General features: G+C 40.9%; 1 pseudogene; it reads left to right on the forward strand.

Annotated features, from left to right (window-relative positions):
• Positions 1 to 344: 344 nt before the first annotated feature.
• Positions 345 to 22,312, forward strand: LOC143696385 (synaptonemal complex protein 1-like; annotated as a pseudogene).
• The last annotated feature ends 2,125 nt before the right edge of the window (positions 22,313 to 24,437 follow it).

Consider the following 24,437-nt stretch of genomic DNA (forward strand, 5'->3'; position numbering starts at 1 on the left):
ACATCGCCAACCCGCCCGGGCCCCCGGGCTGCCCCGAGACCTCTCTGGCGTCCACGGGCGACGAGCAAGCCCCGCCGATGGCCCCGATGGTGCCGCTGGCCCCGCCGATGGCCCCGATGGTGCCGATGGCCCCGCCGATGGCCCCGATGGTGCCGATGGCCCCGCCGATGGCCCCGCCCGATGGCCCCGCCGATGGCCCCGCGGCCGCCGCTCTGTCCGGCCGGGCCGTGCCCGGGCCGTGCCCCGCGAGCTCCGCTAGGCGGCGCCCCCGTCCCCGCGCTGAGGGGTCGCTGCCGCTTCCCGCCCTTCGCGCCCGCCCTCAGCGGCCGCCGGGAGCTGGGGCCGCTCCGCCCGCCCTTTTATCGGAGCCATGGAGAAGGAAAACCGCTTTAAATTGTTCATGCCGCCGCGCCTGAGCGCTGGGCAGGTGTCTGCGGGCAGATCCCAGGTGAGCGCTCGGCCGCGGGGGGGACAGTGCTGGGCCCGGGGAGTGCCCGGCACAGCCCCGGCCTGGAGCACACACACACCTGCCCCTGCATGGGCCGAGACGGCTCCTGCCTACTCGTTTCTGGCATATGCACAGACATCTTCGGTTTGAATTTCAAAGACTTTTGTTGTTGTTTTCCATCAAAACTGAAGGGAATCATCTTCTCGAGCATCCGCTCTGTGCTGTAAGTCCGCGTTTGATGTGGGTAATTGAGCCCAGAGAGCGAGCAGGGCTCTATCGCCGGCCGGGCTCTGTGTACAAATCACAAACGGGACGGGACTGCTGAGGAACTGCCTTGAGCTGTTTTCTTTTCCAGCATCAGTCTCATTACATGGTGATGACAATGGGAAGATGCCAGCAGCTCACATCCCAGGCAGCAGACCAAGAACTTAATGTTACAACTTACTTTCAAAGTTTTTTGACCAATCACACAAAGCAAAAGCATATTGACAGTAGTTCTATCCAACCACTGTAAGCACAGGTACCTTTGGTTCAAACAATGCTTGCCTTTTTTGAATACAATGCCTGCTGCTTGTAAGCCTTAAAACACAATGCACAGAGCTCCATTATTAAGCTTAGAACTTCCTAATATCTCGCTAGATAAACTTTTCTGTAACTTAGGGAGTTATTCTAGACAAGCGTTAATACACAGACCATTGTTCTATTTGCCCTTACTTTTCTACTTTTTAAATAATTTTTCTGCTGACCTATCTCATGGCTACTGCTTGGCTCTAATCACAGTTCTGCTGTCTCTGAGGCTGCCTTTTGCAGCTTTCCCAAACCCCTCTGATTTGATGGATTCCCACAGGCCCCACTCAGATGCTTGCACTGGTGTTGGTGTCTTGGTCTCACCAGATCAGGTGTGCAGTGAAAATGTTCTGTCCCCACACTGAGTTATGGGAATTCAACAAGTTATTTTTTCATGTTGAAGCTCCTTATGAAATATGTTGAGATTCAAATGGGACATTCTGACAGCAGATGAGTTAGCTGTTTACAGGATGAACCTCTGTGACTTAAAAACCTTGTAAAAGGGTATTTTCATGCTGAAACATAATCAGATATAGTTTAGAAGTGCCCTTGGAAGCAAAGCAAGAAAGAAATATCAACTACTGGTCTTCAAAAAAGTAATTTGTCTCCTTGAGTCCTTTGCCATGCACCAGGGCCCAGACAGGCAGGAGCTGCTGAGTTCCCTGCATTGAAAGCTCCCCTTTGGCCACAGTCTATAAATCAAACTGCAGGACACCAACAGTTTGATCAACCACTGGGCAGGAAGAAGTGAGTTCCAAAGCCATTACCAATACCTTGGGCTTTGAAATTTGTAGGCAGCTGTTTTATTAATGACCAATTCTATTTTCACATCATCTGTAGGGATTTTTTATGGATTTTATAATTCTTCTTTACAAATCTACCCATAAGGAACTAATGTTTAAATTTGTGCAGGGTTTGAACAGATGCTCAGATGATGACTTTAAGCTGCCATTTGATGTGTCAAACCGTGGCGAAATCACTGATTCAGGTACGATTGGAATATTTGCCATGCACCTTCTTTAGATTTTTATATATTGTCAAGGTTTAATTTTCATGAGTAGTCTCACAGTTTCATATCTGTAACTGTTAAATACAGTTTCACCGTTACAGTTTTTAGAAAGACATTGATCAAAATCTCTTCATGTTTCAGATACAATTTCACAGCAAGTGAAACTTTGCTCTGAAGTAGATGAAGAGGTCAGCTAAGTATCAACTCTGCACATCTAATTCCTTGGGGTCTTTTGAATTTGTTCCCAAACAGTGCCTAAAGCATTATTCAGTAGATATTTCAGGGCTAAAGGAAGTAGTCAAATGGGAATAATGTTTTCTGTCTCCTGTTTAAAGCTGAATCACTTAGAGGAGATATTTGTGATTTAGTGAACATGCCTGGAAACAAATCTTTAAAAATTAAGGTGACTGCAATATTGCTGTTGTTCTTTCTTTGTTTGAAGTGCCTGTGAAGTCCATGAGCTTTAATTAGAGTAAGATTTAAACACTTAAGTACCCTTGTGGAACTGGTTCTGAATATTCTGTTGAGGGGCAGAAGGGTTGAAGTCAGAGTATTCTTTGGAAAACGGAAGTAGATTATCCCCATTGCCTTGTCTGGCTTTGTTTTATCTGTAAAACAATGAATTGAGTGGTTTCCTCAAGCACTGGATTCTTTTGACAGTGTCTTTACCAGCAGATCTCTGCTTTAGCACAACTCAGTCCAGCTCATTTTTTTTTGCAATAGCTTCTGTACTTTGCAGCTACAAAACACTCTTTGCTACCACAAAATAAAACACATTTCTAGCACTCTCCCTGCTGATTTTCATATCCCTGACAACTTTTTAGACTTTTTTAATCCTAAGCTATTAAAGCGCCATCAGGACTGTAACAAAACTGTGATGCAGCCTAAACAAGGATGGTGTTTGGGGGTGTTGTAAGTGAACCAAAGGGCCCTTTGGGCTCGTGTGTTGCTCTCCCTGCCTCGACCACTGGCCCAGCACTGCTTGTAGGACACTTTCAAGGTGTTCTAAGGGCACAAGGGTGGTGGTTTTCCTTCCTGCTGCGTGTGTGAGCAGAGAACTGCTGGGACACTTGGATATTTGTAAATCCCTGGGTCCAGATGGGATCCATGCCAGGGTGAGGAGGGAGCTGGCAGATGAGCTTGCCAAGCCTCTCTCCATCATTTATCAAGAGTTGTGGCTCACTGGTGAGGTTCCAGATGATTGGACACTAGCCAGTGTGACACCCATTTACAAAAAAGGTAGGAAGGAGGATGCTGGTAATCACAGGCCAGTTAGCCTGGCCTCAGTGCCAGGTGAGCTAATGGAGCAGTTCATACTGAGTGCTATCCCACAGCACTCACAGGATGGCCAGGCTATCAGACCCAGCCAGCGTGGCTCTACGAAGGGTGGGGCATGTCTGACCAACCTGGTCTCCTTCTGTGACCAGGTGACCGCCTGGTGCATGCAGGAAAGGCTGTGGATGTTGTGTATCTGGACTCCAGCAGGGCCTTTGGCACTGTCTCCCCCAGCACACTCCTGGAGAAGCTGCAGCCCATGGCTTGGACAGGAGCACTCTGTGCTGGGCTCAGAACTGGCTGCATGGCCGGGCCAGAGAGTGATGGTGAATGGTGCTGCATGCAGCTGGCAGCCAGGCACCAGTGCTGTCCCTCAGGGCTCTGTACTGGGACCAGTTCTGTTCAATGTTTTTATAGACGACGGGGATGAGGGCATTGAGTCCTTCATTAGTAAATTTGCAGAGGACGCTAAGCTGGGAGCTTGTGATGATCTATTGGAAGGAAGGAAGGAAGGAAGGAAGGAAGGAAGGAAGGAAGGAAGGAAGGAAGGAAGGAAGGAAGGAAGGAAGGAAGGAAGGAAGGAAGGAAGGAAGGAAGGAAGGAAGGAAGGAAGGAAGGAAGGAAGGAAGGAAGGAAGGAAGGAAGGAAGGAAGGAAGGAAGGAAGGAAGGAAGGAAGGAAGGAAGGAAGGAAGGAAGGAAGGAAGGAAGGAAGGAAGGAAGGAAGGAAGGAAGGAAGGAAGGAAGGAAGGCTCTGCAGAGAGACTTAGATCAGTTGGATGGATGGGCAGAGTGCAGCAGCATGAAGTTCAATAAGTCCAAGTGCTGAGTTCCACATTTTGGCCACAAAAATCCCCCACAACGTTCCAAGCTGGGGACAGTGTGGCTGGACAGTGTTGAGGCAGAAAGGGCCCTGGGGGTGCTGCTGACAGCCGGTTGAATATGAGCCAGCAATGTGCCCTGGTGGCCAAGAAGGCCAATGGCTCCTGGCCTGCATCAGGAATGGTGTGGGCAGCAGGAGCAGGGAGGTCATTCTGCCCCTGTGCTGGGCACTGGTGAGGCTGCACCTTGAGTGCTGGGTCCAGTTCTGGGCCCTCAGTTTAGGAAGGATGTTGAGGTGCTTGAGCACATCCAGAGGAGGGCAACAAGGCTGCTGAGGGGTTTGGAGCACAAGCCCTGTGAGGAACGTTTGAAGGAGCTGGGCTTGTTTAGCCTGGAGAAGAGGAGGCTTAGGGGTGACCTTATTGCTCTCTCCAACTGCCTGAAGGGAGGTTGTAGCCAGGTGGGGTCGGTCTCTTCCACCGGGCAGCACTGACAGAACCAGAGGACACAGTCTCAGGCTACAGCAGGGGAGGGATAGGTTGGATATTTGGAGGAAATTTTTCACCAAAAGAATAATGAAGCACTGGAATGCTCTTCCCAGGGAGGTGGTAGAATCACCATCTCTGGACGTGTTTATAAAAAGACTGGACATGGCACTTGGTGCTATAGCCCAGGTGTTGGGGCAGAGGTTGGACTCGATGATCTGAGAGGTCTCTTCCAACCTCATTATTCTGTGACTCTGTGATTCTGTGTGTGTTCATGGCAGTATCACAGGTACTCTTGGGCAGAGTCTCTGAAGCTGCTTTTACTTAACTCAGCAGTGTCTGTCAGAAGGAGAGGACAGAAATGGTGTGAAGAACCTGCTAGAAGGAATTTTGGCTTCACTGATAATTCTGGCAAAACTTTTATTGATTTTGGTGGACTGCAGTTATCCATGTCTTTAAGCCCATCTATTTGGTGATGTCTGAAGGGGGTTTGGGATATTTCATGGTATTTGTTTCTCCTGTGTGCTCTGTAAAGCCTTTTGATACATACATAGAGGATGCACAAAGATTTGTGCATCCTGTGCATAAACTTGGGCTCCTGATCATATATCAACTTATATCACCATCTGTAGAAAAATATTACTCTTGTGATGTTTCTAAGAGATAAATACATTATCTACAACAGTATTAATTAGATATTATGTACTATTAATTAGATAGTATTTGAGATCAAATTGTGGAACCTGTTTCAATAGAATACAGAAACAATGAATGAATTGTTCTCAAAACTCTACAAAGAGGCTGAGAAGATCAAGCAGTGGAAACTGACTGTGGAAACTGAGTTAAACCAGAAAGAAAGAAAGCTCCAGGAAAATAAAAAGACTATTGAAGCACAGAATAAAGCCATTCAAGAACTGCAGGCCAGTATTTTATAGTGTACATTCAATAAACAAAGTTAAGCGCTTCCTGATTCAGTATGACACTATTATTGATACAATTAAATCTTAAAGACTGTTGCAGTTTGGTTTGTGCCTTGAGAAAATGATTATTTTGAGAAGTTGCAGGCACCTGTCCCGTGTGAGTGTTTGTCTGAAGAATATACCTGTAAGTGTCTCATTTGCTGCTAAATTATTGTTCATTAATGATTGCATCTTTCATGCAAAAGATGACTCAGCATGTAATACCAGCTAAAACAGACTTCTGTCTACTGATGCCCCAAATTACTTTTTCATGAGGGATTTGAGAAGTCAAAGTGCATTTCTAATCTATTTTTCAATAACAGTGTCTTTTTGCGTTTGTTCCCTATGAAATTAATTTGAAAATGAAAAACTCCATTTGAAACTGGAAGATGAGATATGTGAAAATAAAGATCTCTTGAAAGAGTAAGTAATAGAACCAAGTATATATTCTTGTGGTGGAAAGAATCAGTTTCCATGTGGGCAGTTTTATGTAGCTGTGAAATTTTGAAGGTCATTTCCATTGTTACTCCTTAGGCACACAAAGTACTGTGCACTCCTGTGCAAACAGGATATTTTTTCCCTCCTTTAGAGCTGCTGCTTCGAGGCATCTGTGTAATGTGCTCAAGGAAACCTGCACTCGCTTCACAGAGAAGACCAGCAAACGTAAATGCTTTTTTAGCTTTTATTGATCAGAGTAAATGTACTTCTAGCTTGCTCTAAATTCACAAACAGAAGAAAGAAGAAGAAATTTCTCGTGCTGTTCAGAGAAGTTCTCCAGTTGGGATCGACTGGATGTGGCTCTCAGAGTGAAAAGTGAATTTTAAGTGGCTCACAAAATTGGAAGTGAAGCCCCAGGTCTAACAGACTTTTGGTTTGTAATGCTGAATGCAGAGGGCTTTTGAAGCCAGTGAAATTGTTTGCTGAAAGGTGCCAGCCTGGGAGCTCTTTGGGTGCCCAAACAGTGACCCAGGGTTGAGGCCGTGCCCACAGCCCTGACTGGCCCTGGCAGCCGCTCCAGAGCAGGGCAGGGCTCCTCAAGGCTGCTCAGCCCATTGAAGGTTTGCAGGGCCATCCACACACTGGGAATATATTCAGACAGAAGAAGTGACCCTTCATGCCTGTTTTTAGGCAGTAGAATCTACTCTAAATTCCCAGCACTCTCTAACAAATTTCCAGAGCTGACATTTCCTGTTTTCAGCCATCACACATTTATGGGGAGAAAAGGTCTTAACCCCAAGGTATAATGAGTAACTGGAATTCTTCTCATGCAACTGAACAAGCCAAGACAGTTGGATAACTTAATGAAGTTTAAATTCTTGAGGTTTTAAAATATGTTCTTGATTGGAAATTCTACTTTATATGCAATTTAGAATTGTTATTCTAATCATTAGAATTTTACTAACTTGATCCTGGATACTTAAGAAGTGTCGATTTCTTTTTAGCCTTAATTCTAGAAACACTTGTATATAGATGGACTGTTCTGTTTTGATAGCTGTTTCTTTTACTGTTCTCTTTTTAATTGTTTTCTTAGGAAAAAATAGTATCAATTACAAAAGTGAAAGAAGGAAAATATGGACATGGAGTGTTGCAATTTTCTAATGACAGCTCTGTGGTTATAGGTATCTGCTGATAGGAAGAAATTCAGTGCTAAACCCTAGATTACAGTTTAGAAATACTAACAGTCTTGATACATTATTATTCAACAGCATTAATACTATAATAATTAATATAGTCACATCAACTGATCCAGAATTACACTTTTCACAGAAAAAAATATCTTAGGAAGGAAATTTAAAAGCTGAGCTTGCTTAATGTTTCAATGAACTACACGTTTTCCCTAGATTCTGTAACTTTTGGCACCATGTTTCATAAGGACTTATTTAATAAGAATGGAGCTGGTAATTCCTTTTTTAATTCATTTTGCTGATTAAGTATAATGACTTGGACAGCTGGCATTCTTGTTCAAAAGAAAAACTTTCTCATATGTTCTTGCTTTGATAGATGAACAGGAAAAGGCAGAAACAATACAATTGTATGAGGAACTTCATAGCAACATAGAAGTAAGTGGCCAGGCTTGATGAAAGGAATGTGAGTTATGTGAGCTGAGCTGAGTTCCATGTTTATGTTGGGATACTGTTTGTATCCATCATGTGTGGGTATCATGTCATGTGTGATGCAGGAAGTTGGGTTTTCAATCCCTTTTCAAGAATGATTTTTGTGTTCCATAAAACACATTCAATGGAGAAAGTGCAGCAGTGTGTGGGATGTGGATCCCTGTGATCTGTGGGATGGGTGCTTAGTGCTGGGTCACTGCCACAACTTCTGGCTTCTTTCTGGGCTCTGTTTCACCCACCTGCTGGTTCCTCAGAATGGCTGAGGTGGGCAGCAGCCCCTGGAGAAGTTCCAGGGTTTCCAGTATTGAACTTCAGATATTAAATTTTGTTTTTAGAGAATGACAGCGGCATTTGAAGAGCTTCGTGTGCAAGCAGAGAACGACAGATCGGAAATGAGTTTCAAATGTGAGAATTCAGTTTATTGTGTTTATGCAGCTGGCTCAATTTTGTACTTCATAGCTTGTGTTCCACATGCAGGGCCAGGGCAGACAGATGTGAAGGGCTGGAATGGTGAGCAGGTCACCCTGAGACACTGGGACCCTTCTTTTATTCATGCAGCCTTTGTTCACTGCCTGGCCCCTTCTGTTGCTGTTCCACTGGGCCAAATTGGGAACTTTATTTTTCAAACTGTCACTCAACATTGAAGTTTTGTCTGTGAAGTACAGTCTAGAGATCAGTGCTTATTTCACATAGTTGGTTTATTTAAATGATAATGCACTAGTGTATAGCTACAGAAACTTTAGCTAAATGCTCTCTCTCTCTGTATGTATAGCCTGGTGTGTTCCTGTTTCATTTTCACATGCTCTTTTCTGTTTGTATTTTGATTATAAAACCAAACATTGCCTCAACAATTACTCTTGGGAAACAAAAGGTACAGCTGTACAATTCCAAGCAGTCTTAAAGTGGAAGTTGTATTGAACTTGGAGTATATTTCAGCTAGAATGTTAACTGTGGATGTTACTGTATCTCAAAAGTAAAAGAAGAAGCAGAAAAAGTGGACAAGTTTGAAAAAGAATGCAAACTGGAAGTCAGTCAAAAGGAAAAGCAGGTTTGCTCATTTTACCATCTCATATGTAGAGCTTTGTTTGTGACTAAAGGGGCAATGCAAGAGCCAAGAAGTGTTTCTGGGTATTAGTAAAAAAGACAAAATAACACCTGAAGCTGCATTTAAGTCAAATTCTGCTAAGTTTAGTGATCTTTCAGTACCTTTAGTCTACTGGAATTTATGGTTTGATTTTGAATTGGAGAACTTTTTTCTTTAGAGTAATGTGACTTGATCAATATTTGGCTAAGATTATATCTAGCCAAATATTTTCTATCTGTCTGTCTGTCTGTCTGTCTATCTATATCTCTCTATCTATCTATCTATCTAATCTAACTTGAATGACAGCAAAATGTCTGCTTATCATACCTGGGGTACAAATGAAAATTAGCATCTGTCCCTTTTCCAGACTTCATGATGATATTTCTTGCATTTTTCTAGATTTCAGCTCTCACCATAGAGAGAGATGAAAAAGATGTTGTCATAAAAGACATCAAGGCTCAGCTGCAGACGTCACAAAATAAGATTGCTGACTTAATGGAAGCAAAATGTAAGAGTTCTGCCTGCTGTGTTTAAATGTAATTGTTTATAGAATTTAAATGTAATTGTTTATGATTGTTTATTTATGAGATGTAATTGTTTATAGAAGCATAGGAAACAGGGTCATGATGGTTTTATTCTGTTGCTGGTTGGCAGCAGAATTTTGGGGCCTTGAAGGCCTTATTTTTGTTGGGAACAGGAGCTGCTCCTGTGGGAGCAGGACTGGCAGGGTCGTTTTTAGGGTGAGTCAAGCACTGAGAGCTTTGGAAGATTGCAAGGGGAAAATATGTTGCTTCAGTTTTGCAAATTTACAGTCAGGCAGATGTCACTGAGGAAACTTACTTTTCAGAACTTGATTTTCAATATTTTTAAGCCATCTATATTCAAATTTTATCTAGTATTTTATAGTATATGATGTCAGTACCATTGGTCTTTGTTAGATTCTTTAAATGTATGTAATTTTCCATTTTTAGCAGTACTTTTTATTAAATATCCTATTTTTAAAAATATTAACATCTTTTTTTGTTTAGTACATCATGAAGAAATGTTAAAGGAATCCCAGGTCAGTAAAGAACATTTGAGGGCAGAGCTGGAAGAGGCTAAAATGTCATTGCAAAAGGCAGAGGTACCCCTTGCTTATAGTTTTACAGTAGAAATAGACTAGAGGAGTATTTGCATCAATAATTATGGATACTTTAGACATGAAACAGCTGTAGCTGTTTGTTGCAAAACATGTTTAGAAATGATATCATGTCTTGAAGGTTACTCAAAAGAACTTGGAAACTGAGCTCCAGACTAGAGTGAAAACGTTAATTCAGGTTACTGGAGAAAAGGAAGAGCAGGAGGAAGAATGTAAAAAAATGAAGGCTTTGCTTGCAGCCCTGACAGAGGAGTTGGAGACTTCTGTTGCCAATTTGAAAAGCTTGCTGCAAGAAGAGCAAAATAGGTAAATTAATGAGTTTCAATTCCAAGAGTGATCTTACAGGTTGCAGTCTATGACAAAATCAAGAACCATTGGAAATGAAGCTGAAATTTGGAGGTTTTTTCCACACAGTGGTCTAAATGCAGAGAATTGAATGTAAATTTTTTTGTTGGTGATAGTTGATACTGGTCTATAAAAAGTAAATTTTTGCCCCCTCCAACTTTCATAATTCTGTCTTTAAGAAATAGAGATTTCTGTAGGTATATATTTGTTTACTTTTATGTCTACTGTTCTGAGGTTGTAAAAGTGTAATTTGATATGTGCTGCAGGCAGATAGATCATCTGCCTGTTGAAAGGTAAATGTTCTTGAAGTGCTTGTGCTAAGACTTTGTCTTATTGTCCTTGAAGTTTCAAATGCAGTGAGTGCTTTGTACCCTACATTTGGGGTTTTTAATTTACCATTTTCTTAGATTAAAGAAATATGAAGATGATTCAAAGCTGCTTACCTTGGAGCTCCAAAAGAAATCTGCTGAACTGGGTAAGGCTTGTAGAAAGGCAGAAAATGAGCCAGGCAGTAATAAAAATGCTTTCTGCTGTTGTCTGGAAATGGACTGTCTCTAGTAGGTGGAGAAATGATTTTACAGTACCTGTACCTATCAGGAATGCCTGAATTTATTTTGACTCAGCTGATCCCTTTTCTTTGGGGGTCATTGGTACTGGCAGCAGCCAAAGGGCAGTGCTGTGCAGAGCTCCAATAGTGAGACCATTCCTGCATGAATTCTTCTGGAAGTAATTTTGGTTTCCAGCTAAGAGCAGCAGCACTGCAGGTGCCAGGAGTGACTTCTGCAGCAGAGATAAAACCCTCCCATTGAGGTTTCTGGGACCCTCCCCGTGCTGGAAGTGGAATGATGCTGGCAGGGGTTGTCTTTAAATATCATCAATTTGATATCCTGTGCTTTCTAGGGATGTGCTCCTTAGTCCCCAGAGTGAGAGCTCTGCCTTGCTGCTGAGAACTTGCAAAAAATACCAGCACTGTCAATGTGCACATAGAAACCATTTGGAAGTCAGTAACAACTGGTTTCCTTTCTCAGCATATCCATGTGGTACCTTCAGCGGTTCAGATTTTTTTCTGGAACAATGCAGGTGCATCAATACTTGCAGAATACTCTAGTCTAACAGTCCATGGTTATTTGAAGTTATAATTGTGGACAACATAGAAAGGCCCTAAATTTTATTTAAGATAAATATTTAGTTTCTCTTCAGATAGAGATTTGCTAATGTCTGAATCATTTTTCAAGTCTACATTTAGATTAAGTCATAAATTAGCTTTTCAGCTTCTTAACTTAATCCAACAAGTTTTGAGAACTGGGTATTGCAAAGGGGTAAATGTTTTATACTGCCTGCTAAATCTGAAAAATCATTTTTGTTCCATTAATTTTACATTCCATGTGCTGTAGAAGCGATGACTAAAGTAAAATGGGATAAAGAAGTGCACCTTGAAGAGCTGTCAGAAACTCTGGTAAATATTCATTTTATTAATCTCATGGCATTTGCTCTTCATATGAAATTCCTCTTGCTTTGTAAGGATCTTAAATGTCATAAATAAACACCATCTAGTCTACCTTAACATTTCTACTAAACTTTCTCACACACAATTTCAGTGTTTTCTTTGGAGAACTTTTTTATTGCCACTATTTTTCTTGTCTCCTGTGCTTTTGGTTTTTCTTGTCTCCCATGTTTTTGGTTTTCCTTCTCAAGGTTTTTGGTTATTTCCTTCTTTGTTCATGCCCATTCCAATGCCACTCCCTGTGGATATAAAGTTTTCCCGTTTGTTCTTCCTTACAGGCAGGTAATTAGCTCTGGCCTCTGTGAACCCTGCTGTACTGTGACACAGGCCCATTTTCTGTCACAGGAGTCTCAGCTATATGAAATACACTCTGAACAGAGGTTTCTTTTCATTATGATTTTATATTTACAAGCCTAACAAGAATCCATATCAACTCAAGTTAAGATAGTGGGAAATCAGGTGTGCATTTCACTGTGTTTGCTTGTTGTTCTAATCTGTGCATTGAGTGTTCTGAACTGAGTTTCACTCATTTTCTAAAATGGGCAAATTGGAGGACTTTTACTGAAGAAGAGTCTTGAGGCTACTGTAGAAAATATGCAGAGAGAGAAAAATGTGGAGAGAGCAATGAAAATGCTCTCCAGATGAGAGAGGTCTGAAGTAGGGCAATAGTAACATGTTTTTAGAAATAGTGAAGTTACACATCATGACTTGGACACAAGTTTATGCATAAGGAACAGCACCCAGAGCAGTGTCCCACCCTAATTTTGCAGCCCAGGTAATTAAACTCACAGCAGGGGACAGACATGAACAGCACTGGTGTCACAGTTCACTGTCTCACAGCACTTCCAGATCCCAGCAGAGACTGGAAAGATCCAACCTGGATAATCCATGCCATGGATGTTGTTGGGTTCTTCTGAAAGCCTTGTGCTCTTAGTTCATGTCTGATAACCTCCAGCAGTTGGAGTTTGCACATGGATACTTAAAACTCTTCCTTTTCATTTTGCAGAAAGAATTCCAGGATTTGAAAGCACAGCTGACAAGTACAGCTGAGAAGGAACAAGATTATTTAAAGCAGCTTGTGACTCTGAAAACAGATCTTGAACAAGAGGCGTATGACCATTTTGAAAATACAATATTTAATTCGTTTTGGTGGAGTTGCTTTAATCCACAGTGAAATGAACTAGGATTGTTTTCTAATGAAAGTTTTGAACCACATATATGCCATTAATTCTAGACTTACATTTCTAAATTCCACTTTCTCTATTTGTATGTATTCTATGGCATATGTAGTTGTTCCATATCTCTTTGACTTATTTAACAAGAAGAGAAAGTTTCTGAATTCATGGTTAATCTTGCTTTGAACTACATCATCTTCATTAACCATTAGATTTATATAAAAGTTGACTCTGATTTTCTTTCCTTCTTCTGTCACCTTTTGACATCTCTCTGACTCTGCTGCAAAGCTTATATTTGTAGATAAAGGCCTGGACTTCTTTCAGCATGGAATAAGGCTTGATAATGGGTATGTTTAATTTAAAAGGAGATTTCAAAAGGCATCTTCTTATTCCTCTTGGCCATTTGTTTGAATTTAGGTTAAGGAATGAACAACTAACAGTGTATCTCAGTAAGCTTTCACTAGAGAAAGAACAAACAGCACAAGAGAAAAATGCTGTGGCTGCAGAAGTCAAGAAACTGCAAGAACAACAAGAGGCAAGTTGTAAACTTCCAGGTTTCATGAAAGGACAATACTCAATTTGACAAATTACTCAGTTTTACAAATGAGATGATGAGCTGCAACATGACTTGGGTCTGTAGAGTACCTGAGCTGTTTTTTGTGTTTGAGTTGGAAAGGAAGTGTATTTACACTTGTGAGCAAGGCAGGTCAGTGTGCTTTGGATGTCTTTGAATTTTTTAAGAAGTCACTTTGAATTTTATTTCTTTGCTGACACATGGGTCTTTATTTAGGATAGTAAGAAAAAAGAAGAAAATACAAAGCAGTTAGTTGAAAATCTAGAAGAGGCAAATAGCCAGCTAAGGCAAGTAAAAACAAATATTAAGAACTGATATTGTGAAAGGAAGTAGACTAAAATAGTTAGTTGTGTTCAAATGCTGCTTTCTGGGATTTTTTGATTAATGTTTTTCTAGATTATATAGCTAAACAGAAACTATTCAGAATTGCTGTTGGCCAAGTAGAAATTTTCTCAGATTAGAAATACCAATTGCTGCAGGAACAGTGTTTGCCATCATTTTGTGTTACATAGTAGGAGCTGTCTTGTTGTGCATTAGACACCTCAGGTGAGAAGGCAATGAAAATGGAAGGTGAAGGTCATGGATTAAATGTGACAAGGCAAAACTGGGTAAGAGTTACTCTCTGTATCACCAGTTCAATAGACAGGCAGCTCCCATGTTTCACAGCTGCATTGCAATAGTCCAGGTGAGGATGTATTTTCCTTGGCTTAGCTGGAACATCTTTTCCTACTGCAAAAAAGTATGGACAGTTCACACATTGACTTACTGGGCATGTTGCTGCATTTTAAGAACATTTTCATTGAGCAGCTTATGAAGTTCCCATCAACATTAGCAGCTCTTTTTAGAAAATAAAAGAAGGGTTTCTTAGAAGTACTGAAAATAAGTTAAAGGCAAGAAGGAAATATTTACTAATGCTTGTTCATTTGGCACTTAGAAATGAACTGGAGTCTTGGAAGGAGAAAATGGCAAAGACAGGTGAAGAGATGAGAAGTACCCTGGATGAAAGAGAAGAAAATGTATGTCATGTGTCATGCAAATATCTTACAGAACCTGTAGGAGAGCATTAAATGTAAAATCTGTGTTGGGATTTTTCTGCAAAGCTCTGCCTGGGGGATGTGATCTCTGCCAGAGGTTTCTTCTCTCTCAGCTGCTGCCAGCTGTGCCATTGTGTGTGCCCATGCTGAGCCCTGGTATTTCAAAAGACAAGCACAGTCACTGGGATGTTCACTCTTTGCTGCAAGTTTCATATTAAAGATTTGGTTCTTTTCAGGCAAACAGAGAACCTGCTTTTCTGATTTTTCATATACCCACACAGTGATGGATGGGCTCTGGATTAGCTTTTTATATGTAGTGTGAGTTTTAGCTTAAATAGATTCAAACATTTTTACTTTTCTTTCTGTTGGTTCAAAGCAACCTGGGGTTTTTAGCAAATTTCAGAATTTCATTGTAACAGTCAAAGATTTACAATTGTCATTTCAGGTAAAGAGTACTGAAAATGAAATTTCAAGAAAGGAAAAACCATTGAAGATTCTAGAATATAATTGGGACAATTCATTTTTTCATGGATGTAGGGAACTTCCTACAAGTGTATTTTTAAATTGTGAAGATATTGGGGTTTTTTTTCTTCTTCTTTCTTAATTCCATAACCACTAAGGAACTGGTTCACTGCTATTGATTAACAAGTTGTGGTACTTTATGGCTAAAACTCTGATTATTCTAACATGTCAGCTGGTGTTGCAGTCCCATTGGAACAAACCAGACTGGTGCAAGTGCAGGTTTGAGAACATTTACAGGAATTGCTCACATAGGGAGTCATTTGTAGAACTTACTAATGAATGTCTGAAATCTCTCTTTCAGATGAACAATTTAAAGCAGCAGGTGGAAAATAAAACCAAATGCATTGAAGAGTTGCAGCAGGAGGTGGGTAGAGATTTTCATTTCACAAATACATAAACACATTATATTTTGGGTTGCCTTTTCAGCAGGTTTGTGTCTGCTGTGATGTCTTTAGATACACCTATGTAATTTAAAAATTCTCCTTTCTTATCCTAACCCTGAGCAAATTAGGGAGTCATCTCAGGAATCACTTGATTTGTTAAATGTGCCTTAATTTGAAAAGAGCAATTACAAAAATAATACCTTTAATGAACTTCTACTCTTTTTCATTTAGTGCATGGTGTTATTTTTGTACTTGTAATAAGTATCTCAGTTACCACTTGTAGAAAATAATTCTGCACTGGCACAAACTGTAGTAACTTCACTGTAAATATAAAGAACTTGTATTTTTTGTCATGACATCTTCACACCTTCTGTCAGCAGCATCTTAGTTGTAATTCCCATTCTGCACCTCATTTGTTATTCCCTGCTCTTGCTCAGGAGGAGCCTTTCTTAGGGTCATGAAGAAACAGTAATTATCACAGAAATTAGTTGAACATTCATTTGTTTGAAGAATTGTTCTGGAACCTGAGCTGCACAACAGAGAGTTATTTGCCTGATGAAAGCTGGAATTTCTTGATGCAGTTAAACCATTACATAATTCTATTTACTTCTTAAGGTACAGTGCTTATTTTGTTTTATTTCAACAGAATAAGGTGCTGAAAAAGAAACTTACTGCAGAAAGCAAGAAAAGCAATACTTATGAAGGGAAGGTAGGTTTAAATAACATCCTGTAGAAGATGAGGTGAGTGTTTTTAAGTGCCACTGTAAGTAATGATAATACTTGTTCAATACGTTCTGAGCTGCTTTGGGATCTGGGATACAGACTTTGCAGGAATGAGCTCACAGTTTTTAGAAGATGCTTCCATTTGTAATCATTGGGCACTGACTGTTGGACATTTAAGAGATGGATTCACGTTGCAATTAATGATGTTTCTAATCTGTTCCTTTTTTTTTTTCTTTTGTTGATAGTGGACTGAACAGGGTTCAGCACCCTCATTGTAACAGAAAAGCATTTAAAAGACATATACATATATGTATATATATATAACATTTTTAAGGCTGTTCTTTAAATGTGTTCTGCAGTGGCAATCCCTCTGATGGGAATATTGTGTCCAGCTTTGGGTACTGCACTTGAAGAAAAGTGGACTTTTTTGAGGATATTCATATGATAAACTTAAAAGGAAAAACTGTAATCAAGATGCACAGCTGGGAGAAAAATGTACCATAAAAGCTGGTAAAATCTGATACAGATTTACAAGAGAGGGAATCAAATCTCCATCTGTATTTGTTTTTTTCTGAGGCGTTCACAGCATTTAGGGTGACTGCTTAGGGCAGTCTTCCCCACTGGGCTGTTGCCATTCTTTCTTTGAGTATTTTCCAACTCACTTCAGGCCAAAGTTCAACTCTTTATTAAAAAAAAAGCTGAACTTTTAAATAGGAAACACTTTAATCATATACCTGAACAGTAACAGTGTGTTTGTGCTCAAAAAGAAGAGGTAAGAAAAAATCATTAACACAGTAATTCCTAAACAAATAACAGCAGCAATTCTGCATTCTCAAAAGGTGAATAAATTGCAGTTAGAGATGGAAAATATGAACAAGCAACATAAGGAAGCAGTTGACACCTATCAAAAAGACATAGAAACAAGACAAGGAAATGAAAATAAACTTCGTGAAGAGGTGAGAGGTGTTAATTTTTACTGCAATTTAATTTTTTTAATTTAAAATGTTTTTATGAAGCTTTTTTGGCCAGAGTCCTTGCTCTTCCATTTCAGACATGAATGGAATTTGTGTATGCCTGTGAGCAAAGCTTTAGTACATGAGGTGCTTAGGCTGACGTATTTGAATATGTCTTTGAAAATAAGAACTCCATTAAAACTTCTTGCTTTCAAGATATAGTTCAAAGAAATTCCACCCTTGGTATAAAGTCAGCATAGTTAAATTAGATTATAACTTCTCCCATATTAGTATTTTTCTGCCCACACTTTTTTTTTTTGATGGCAATGCTAAGAAATGTTAGGGCAGAGTGCTTGAAATGGCCTTTTGGTTTGAAGTGAACTTGCTTGCCATGGCTGTACCTTTGATCTTGCCCATTTTAACAATCTGCAGAAAGGATGAGGGATTTGAAAGGGATCTTAAAAGCAAATAAAGCCCAAGTGGGACTGCAAACTTTGCACCCACAGGGGAAAGAAGAAATTAAGATTAAAAAGAAATATATGGTTATGTTGATGAATGAAATGCAATTTATTACTGACAGGTAGAAAAGATGAGGTTGCTTTGTGATGAAACAGCAATGATACAGAGAGAAACTGATGCCAGATGTGAGCACAAGATAACTGAGATGATGGCACTGATGGAAAAGCACAAGGGAAGAGATTTTCCTGCTTGCTGTGGTTTGCAGTGTGTGATACCATGTTAACAGCATGTTTATAACTTGTGATACCACGTTCATGACCTTTCCAAAGCAGAAACAGGCCTGAATCTGGGAAAAGGAAGCTGAACACATGCTGGACTTTGCATCATCTAAAGTCAAATTCATTTGAAGATTTTCAGAAGATTCCTATGGGCAGATAAATTCCATTCATCTAAACTTCTGGGATTTTTAGATTTTTTTCAGTTCAGGCTTCCTTTGATACCATCTGAGTGCAATATTTTTCAGTATCAGTTTGGCTCTTTCTCTGAGATGCCTTAGTGACTGTCAGCAGTTTAGCCTGACACATTTTAGTTTTCCTTTCTATTCCTCTATTTTGCAATATCTTTAGCAGATACATTAATAAAGATGGCACAGCTGGCTCTTAGTGCTGAGCCCATATTGCTGCACAGAAATCAAGCACTCTCTGCCAGTCCACAAAATAATACTTGAATTGAGCATTTTCTGGTTTACAGTTTCTGCAGAAGCATCAATGAATCTTTTCTTTCTGAATCTTAAGAGCCTGGTTTGAAAGAAATGATGTTTTAAGACTGGATAACTCTATAATTGTAACATTTAGTCACATGTTTTGAGTTTGTTGTTGGTTTGGTTTTTTTAACCCAGAATGAATATGATAAAATGGTTGAAGAAAAAGATGCAGAGTTAAAAGTCTATAAAATGAAACAGCAAAAGCAGTTCTCATCAGCAAGAGCACTGGTAAGGAGTACTTTCCAATGTGCAGTAATTCAGTGAAGGGGCTGATGTCCTTGTGGAGTGGTTTTATACTGGCTAAGGGCCAGGCACACACAACAAAAACATTCACTCATTTTTCTCTGCTGTAGTTGAGCAGAGGAGGGGAAAGAAAAATTCAAGTTGAGATAAGGATTAGGAGAAAAACACTTTGAGGGTAAAGCAGATTCAAACTTAAATAGCATCAAAAATTTATTATTAATAGTATTAAAAATGGGTAATGAGAATTAAAATAAACCTTTAAAACACCTTTTTCCCCAATCCCTGCCTCTTGCCCACTGACAGCACAGAGAGACAAAAGATGGGATCTTCAGTCAGTTTGTGACTTCTAAAAATCTTTTTTCAGTTTGCTTAGAGAGTTTCTTTTCCCTGCTGTGCTCTGGGGTCTTTCCCACCAGAGACAGTTCTCTGGGAACTTTTCCAGTGTGGTTTTAATTTTTACCAGTAGCAGTCCCACCCAAGCTGCTGCAGCAGATCTTATTCTGGGCACTAAAAACTCCAAATGTTTCTAGAAATGAATTGGAGTAGCAGTGTGTTTGTGTCTGCTCTTGCAGATAGTGTGTCATGCTCTGACTTCCCACTTGGAATAGGAAACTTTTGTTTTAAATATTTCGATTGTGCCCTCTCAGCCCTGTTCTCCCAAGTGTTTTAAGGTCTTACCTTGAACATTTCTGATCAAGTCCCTGTTTCTTATAGTGCTTCAGTCTTTTTAAACAAGCTAAAGCAAAACTTCAAGTATAGGGCTGAAAAGCAAATAGAATTCTCTTGTGTACCTAATGAGTGTCCCTGTTAATTACTGTCTCACTTGGGACTGTTTTCTTTTTTCTGGGCTGTGCATAGTTAACCTGTCCTTTATTTAATGGTTTGTAGGAAAATGAGCTGTCATGTTTGAAAAGTGAACTGGCCTCCCTTTAGGAACAACTGAAAGCAGAAATTGAAGAGAAGGTGGAGTTTTTTATTCACTGAGCAGTGGGGGTGAGAGGTGTGGCCTGGGCTTGTGCTGTGGGAGGAGTTGGATAAGAAATGAAACTGAACAGAAAAACAGGGACTTTTGAATGCTGGGGTTGTGCTAAACCTGGTCATATATTTGTGTGAACTTTGTAACACTCTGTGATTATAGATTATATCTAAATAAACAAACAACAAAACAAAACTCTCCTTTATTTTAGTTAACTTTAACTAGCTAAAGCAAAAAAGTTCCCTAAACTGTAGGGGTTTTTTCAGTGACTTTTGAATGCTGAGATTGTGCTAAACCTGGTGATATTTTTGTGTGAGCTTTGTAACAGTCTGTGATTATAGACTGTGCTCTGTAATTACACCAAGAAGATTTTTAACAACTGAATTCAAAGAAATATTTCCTTGCTGTCACATAACTCTTTTGTAGGAGAATCTTGTAAAAGAGCACTCTCACAGTATGATTCCTGAAAGTGAAAAGAAACACAAGGTAACTTCAACTTTGTAATTGCTTTTAGAATTTGGTAGTGTTTATATGTGTAGAATCAATTGAAGTGCCATGATAATTTATTTGCATTCAACAAAAGACATTGGAATGCTTTGGACTTCAAACTTCTTAAAGAAAATAAAAATTTATGTTCCTGAGACTCCTAAACCTTGTTTAGATCTATACAGTGAATCTACTCATGTAAAAATAGAAAGTCTACTCATGTAAAAATAGAAAGTTATATTCCTAAAATAAAAAAGATAAAAATAAAAAATATCTCCTTCAGTGCAGGAAGCCCCTTGGGCAGTCCAACACTGAAGTTTTGTAACTCCTAACAGTGAATTTTTCTTGTTGCATTTTTCTGCCTGTATTTCTTACTTCTCTGTAGATGATTTTTTTTCCCTGGGATAAGAAGGGATTTTAAAGGGTCCTACCATTCCATGGAGATATTAGACAGCAGTTTCTGGAAGGGCTCCCAATGTGTAATTTTTCTTGCTCAGTTGTTGATTTTTTTATGTCTCTGGAATTGTTTTACTCAGTCTTAAAAGTGTCCATTTGTAAAGGCACTTTTCCTCTATGGAAGAGAACAAAGCTGATCTAGCTGTAAAAATGGTCAAAGTGTCAAAGTAGTCCTGACTGCAGAACTTACCCTTCTTCCCTGTCAGGAGTTCACTTGTGGGTTTCATATTGGAGCAATGGAATCCAGCACCACTTTGATGTTATCTGTCTGAAAAAGGACTGCACTGGACCATTCAAGGCTTCTCAGTTTAACTTCTAGTGAAAAGACGATTTTAAGTAACACCAATCTTGATATAGCTATCAATCTTTCTCTGAAAGCCTTTCCCTGCAGTTTTGTTTGTTCCCATTTTCTTTGATGTTTGATATGGTCCACATGTCGTGGCTACAGTTCAGAATAACCTGAATTTCTGCAGATAAGCATGAAGAACTGAAATACAATGTGCCATGAAACTCAGCTCTTCCATAGCTTCCCCTTCATTCTCCTCATTTGGCAACAAAAATAATACAAAAAATGCTATTTCCACCCCACCCCACTTTGTTTGGGTCATTGCTTCGTGTTTGGATGGAAAGAGAAGAGTTCCACCATTTCTCTCAGGTGAATTCTTGGACACTCAGACTGTAAACTGGCTCCTGAGTTTGGCTTTAGATTCCATTCTTACCCCATAAAATAAAATCTAAAAATAGAAACGTTTTCTTTCCCAGACATATGCTATAAAGACTCCTCCAATGGATAAAATGCACAGTGGAAGAAGCACAAACCTGCCTTCAGAGCAGAGCAGCAGGAAAAAGCAGAAAGTGCTTGTGCAGCTGGACACTCAGTCAGACAGCTCTGAGCACACTGACCTCCTGGTAAGAGTCAGAGAGCAAATCCTGTGCTGAGCACTTCTTTGTGCTCACTGCTGGCTCTGAGAATGAAAATAAACAGTTTGGGCTTCCACATTCAAGCCAATATTTATGTGTATATTTTTAATTGATTGGTTCTTTCTGGAATTGTATGTACATAATTAACATGCTTTTTATTGAACTGTTTTGCCTTATAATGACATCCTAATTTTTTTATTTTTCATAGTTTAATATCCTTAGGGGGAAAGAAAAAGTAGTTTTTAATATAGTGTGAGTAAGTAACTTTTTCATTTATTAGAGCATAGTCTCGGAAGAAGAAATGTTTAAAAATTTGTACAAAGATTATCCACAAGCTTCACAATTACATTCCACAGCACCAAAAAAGGTATGTTAGCCTTTCCTAAGATTAAAGCAAGCAGTTAATCAGATTGTTTACAGAAACTAAAGGATGGCTTTATTTTCCTTCCTAGACCCCAGCTCCATCCAGTGTGAAATCTCCAGGCTCTGCTCTGAAACTCAAAACCATGAGGAGAATGCGCGAGGCGGGCTGGGCTGCGCTCTCCAAAATGGACAGGAAAAGGAAAATTAAAGATGTTGTAAAGTTCTTTGCTTAAAATGCAGAAATACCCAGTGCCCTGGCATTGCTTGCAGGGTTGTTTTTCTCTCAGAGTTAGTGCTTTGTTGCATTTTTCTGTCATACTCAGTGTGTTCAATACTGTGTTCATTCCTTTACACATATGAACTTTATAGATCTATAACTGCAACCCCTGCAGAGCCTTTTCCACCTTTGCTCCCTTGTGCTTCAAAATGTTGGGACAAAAATTGGCCAATTTTAAATTTTGAAATAAATAGAACTGCATAGAAAGTTGTTTCAAAGCTGTTTCTGGCATTAGAAAGTCTGGTTTTAAAGAACTTCTGTTCTTTTAAATTTACTCCATTTTTTTTAACACATAAATGTAGTAAACCCCATAGATTTAGGAAAAGCACCATGGAGGATATGAACAATAGGAATGCTGAAACAGGAAAAGAAAATTCCTGTTTTTCTGTCCTCCACCCCCTAACCTACCTCTGTAACCCTATAAGGCAATGTCATGTTAACCCCTTACCCATTGGTCAAGCTTGGATCCTTTCCAACCCTATAAAAGAAGCGTACTGTACCCCATTAGGAGAGAAAGAAGAAGAGCAGAGACCCTTCACGGACCTCCCCAAATAAAGCCATCTCCGTGGAACAGCCTGCGCCTTCTCCTTCTCCTCTCTCTCCGTCTGCTGCAGCCTCAAGCCCAGGGCACCACTACCTAGCAAGCAGAGCTGAAATCCTGAGAGCTTGCAATCACTATAGAGCTGATAATCACCATGCTTGCTAGATGGTAGCCCTGCGGCCTTGGCATGAGCGAGCTAGCTTCGGGCACCCGGTCCCTACCCAGGGACTGAGCTCCTGAGCCCTAGTGCTCTGCTTTATGATAAGGCCAAATAAGAGGCTTTATTAAAGTGGCGTCCCAACGACTTCGGACAACGGACTCCCTCAGAGGCGATATCCGTCGGTTGAGCAACGAAGCCCCCCTGGGGTTTTCTGTGATTGCCTGTTTGGGAAGCCGCTCCTTCTGTGAAGGGACTCTTCCTTTTAGAAAATCCTTTCCCCAGGAGGGTCAGTTCGACACTCAAAACTTACATCTGAACGACAGAAAGTTCCGAGAAGAACTGACGACAGCAGACCCCTTCCACAGATCTCGGACCCCAGGAATTGTAAGTATTAACTAATATTGCGCGCATAACTTCGGGGCTCTAAAACTTTTTGGTTTCGGGTTTTTTTTCTTTTTTTTCACGTTTTTTTTCTGCTGGAAGGGCTAACCATTAACATGGGTACAATTTTTAGTACATTAAAACTAAGTAAAACCGAGAGAGAGATATATTCAACTATTTTAGAAATCTTATCTGCTAACAACTTCTCCTTTTCTAAAGGCAAGCTCTCGAAAACTAACCTTAAAAAATTTGTAACTTGGATTATTTCGCAATACCCTGATACTGATAAGAAAGCAGTCATTGAAAATTCGTTTTGGGATATGATCGGGAACACAATATATATCTCCCAAACAAACCAGGATTTCTCTGTAACTAATTATTTGCCTTTATTCCATATAATAACTAAAACCGTTGAAAGATGTAACAGAGAAAAAATCTTGCAGGGCTTAACAGACACTTCCTCTTCAAATACTAAAGAGATCGATAAGGACTCAGAGGAATGTCACTTGCATATCTCACACCACCCCTTAGGTCCTAAAGTCCCCCTCGCCTCCGTTACTCCTAAAGCAGAGGTTACGCTGCCCACCCTAGTTCCCCCCCCCACATACTCCACCCCTGCGGGACCTGCGCTGCCCAACTCCGCGAATCCTATCTTATCTGTAACTCCACACATCCCCCCTACCCCTGGCTCGGCTTCCTCCTTGCTTCCGGTCCCGGGGGTCCCTTTTCCTGCCTCTGCCGCCCCCTCCACCCCTGCGTCGGCTCTGCCCCCCTCCGCTGCGTACCCCCCCATCCCCGCGCTGGTGTCCCCCACCGTCCCTCCCGCTGCCGCGCCCGCCGCCCCCGCTCCCCTCGCCCCGGCTCTGACCGGCCCGGCCCCTCCCAACGGCTGCCCGAGCCACACCCCTGCCGCTCCTGAGCCCGTGTCCATCCCCGCTGCCTCCCCCTGCTCCCTGCCTGCCACAGCAGGGACACCTCACACAAGCACAGTCCCACCACACCACCCCGTAACTGCGGCACCCCAGACCGGTACCACTGCCGGCTCACCCTCACTCCCCCCATGCCCGCACCCCCACCCCGCCCAGCCCCCCTGCCCCCACCACGCATGCCCCCAACCCCCCACCCACCCTCAATGCCACCCCAATGGAATCCCAGACACCCCCCACGGTGCTACCCCCCCCATCCAGTCCTGTGCGTGCTGTGCTGCCATCCCAGCTCCATTGGCGCCTCCCCCTACCCAGGTCATGCCATGTCTCCCCCCCCAGCCATTGAAACCTTTGAAAAACGCTTCTAAACGAA

Source organism: Agelaius phoeniceus, chromosome 34 (assembly GCF_051311805.1).
Source record: "Agelaius phoeniceus isolate bAgePho1 chromosome 34, bAgePho1.hap1, whole genome shotgun sequence".
In the NCBI taxonomy this organism is placed as follows: Eukaryota; Metazoa; Chordata; class Aves; order Passeriformes; family Icteridae; genus Agelaius; species Agelaius phoeniceus.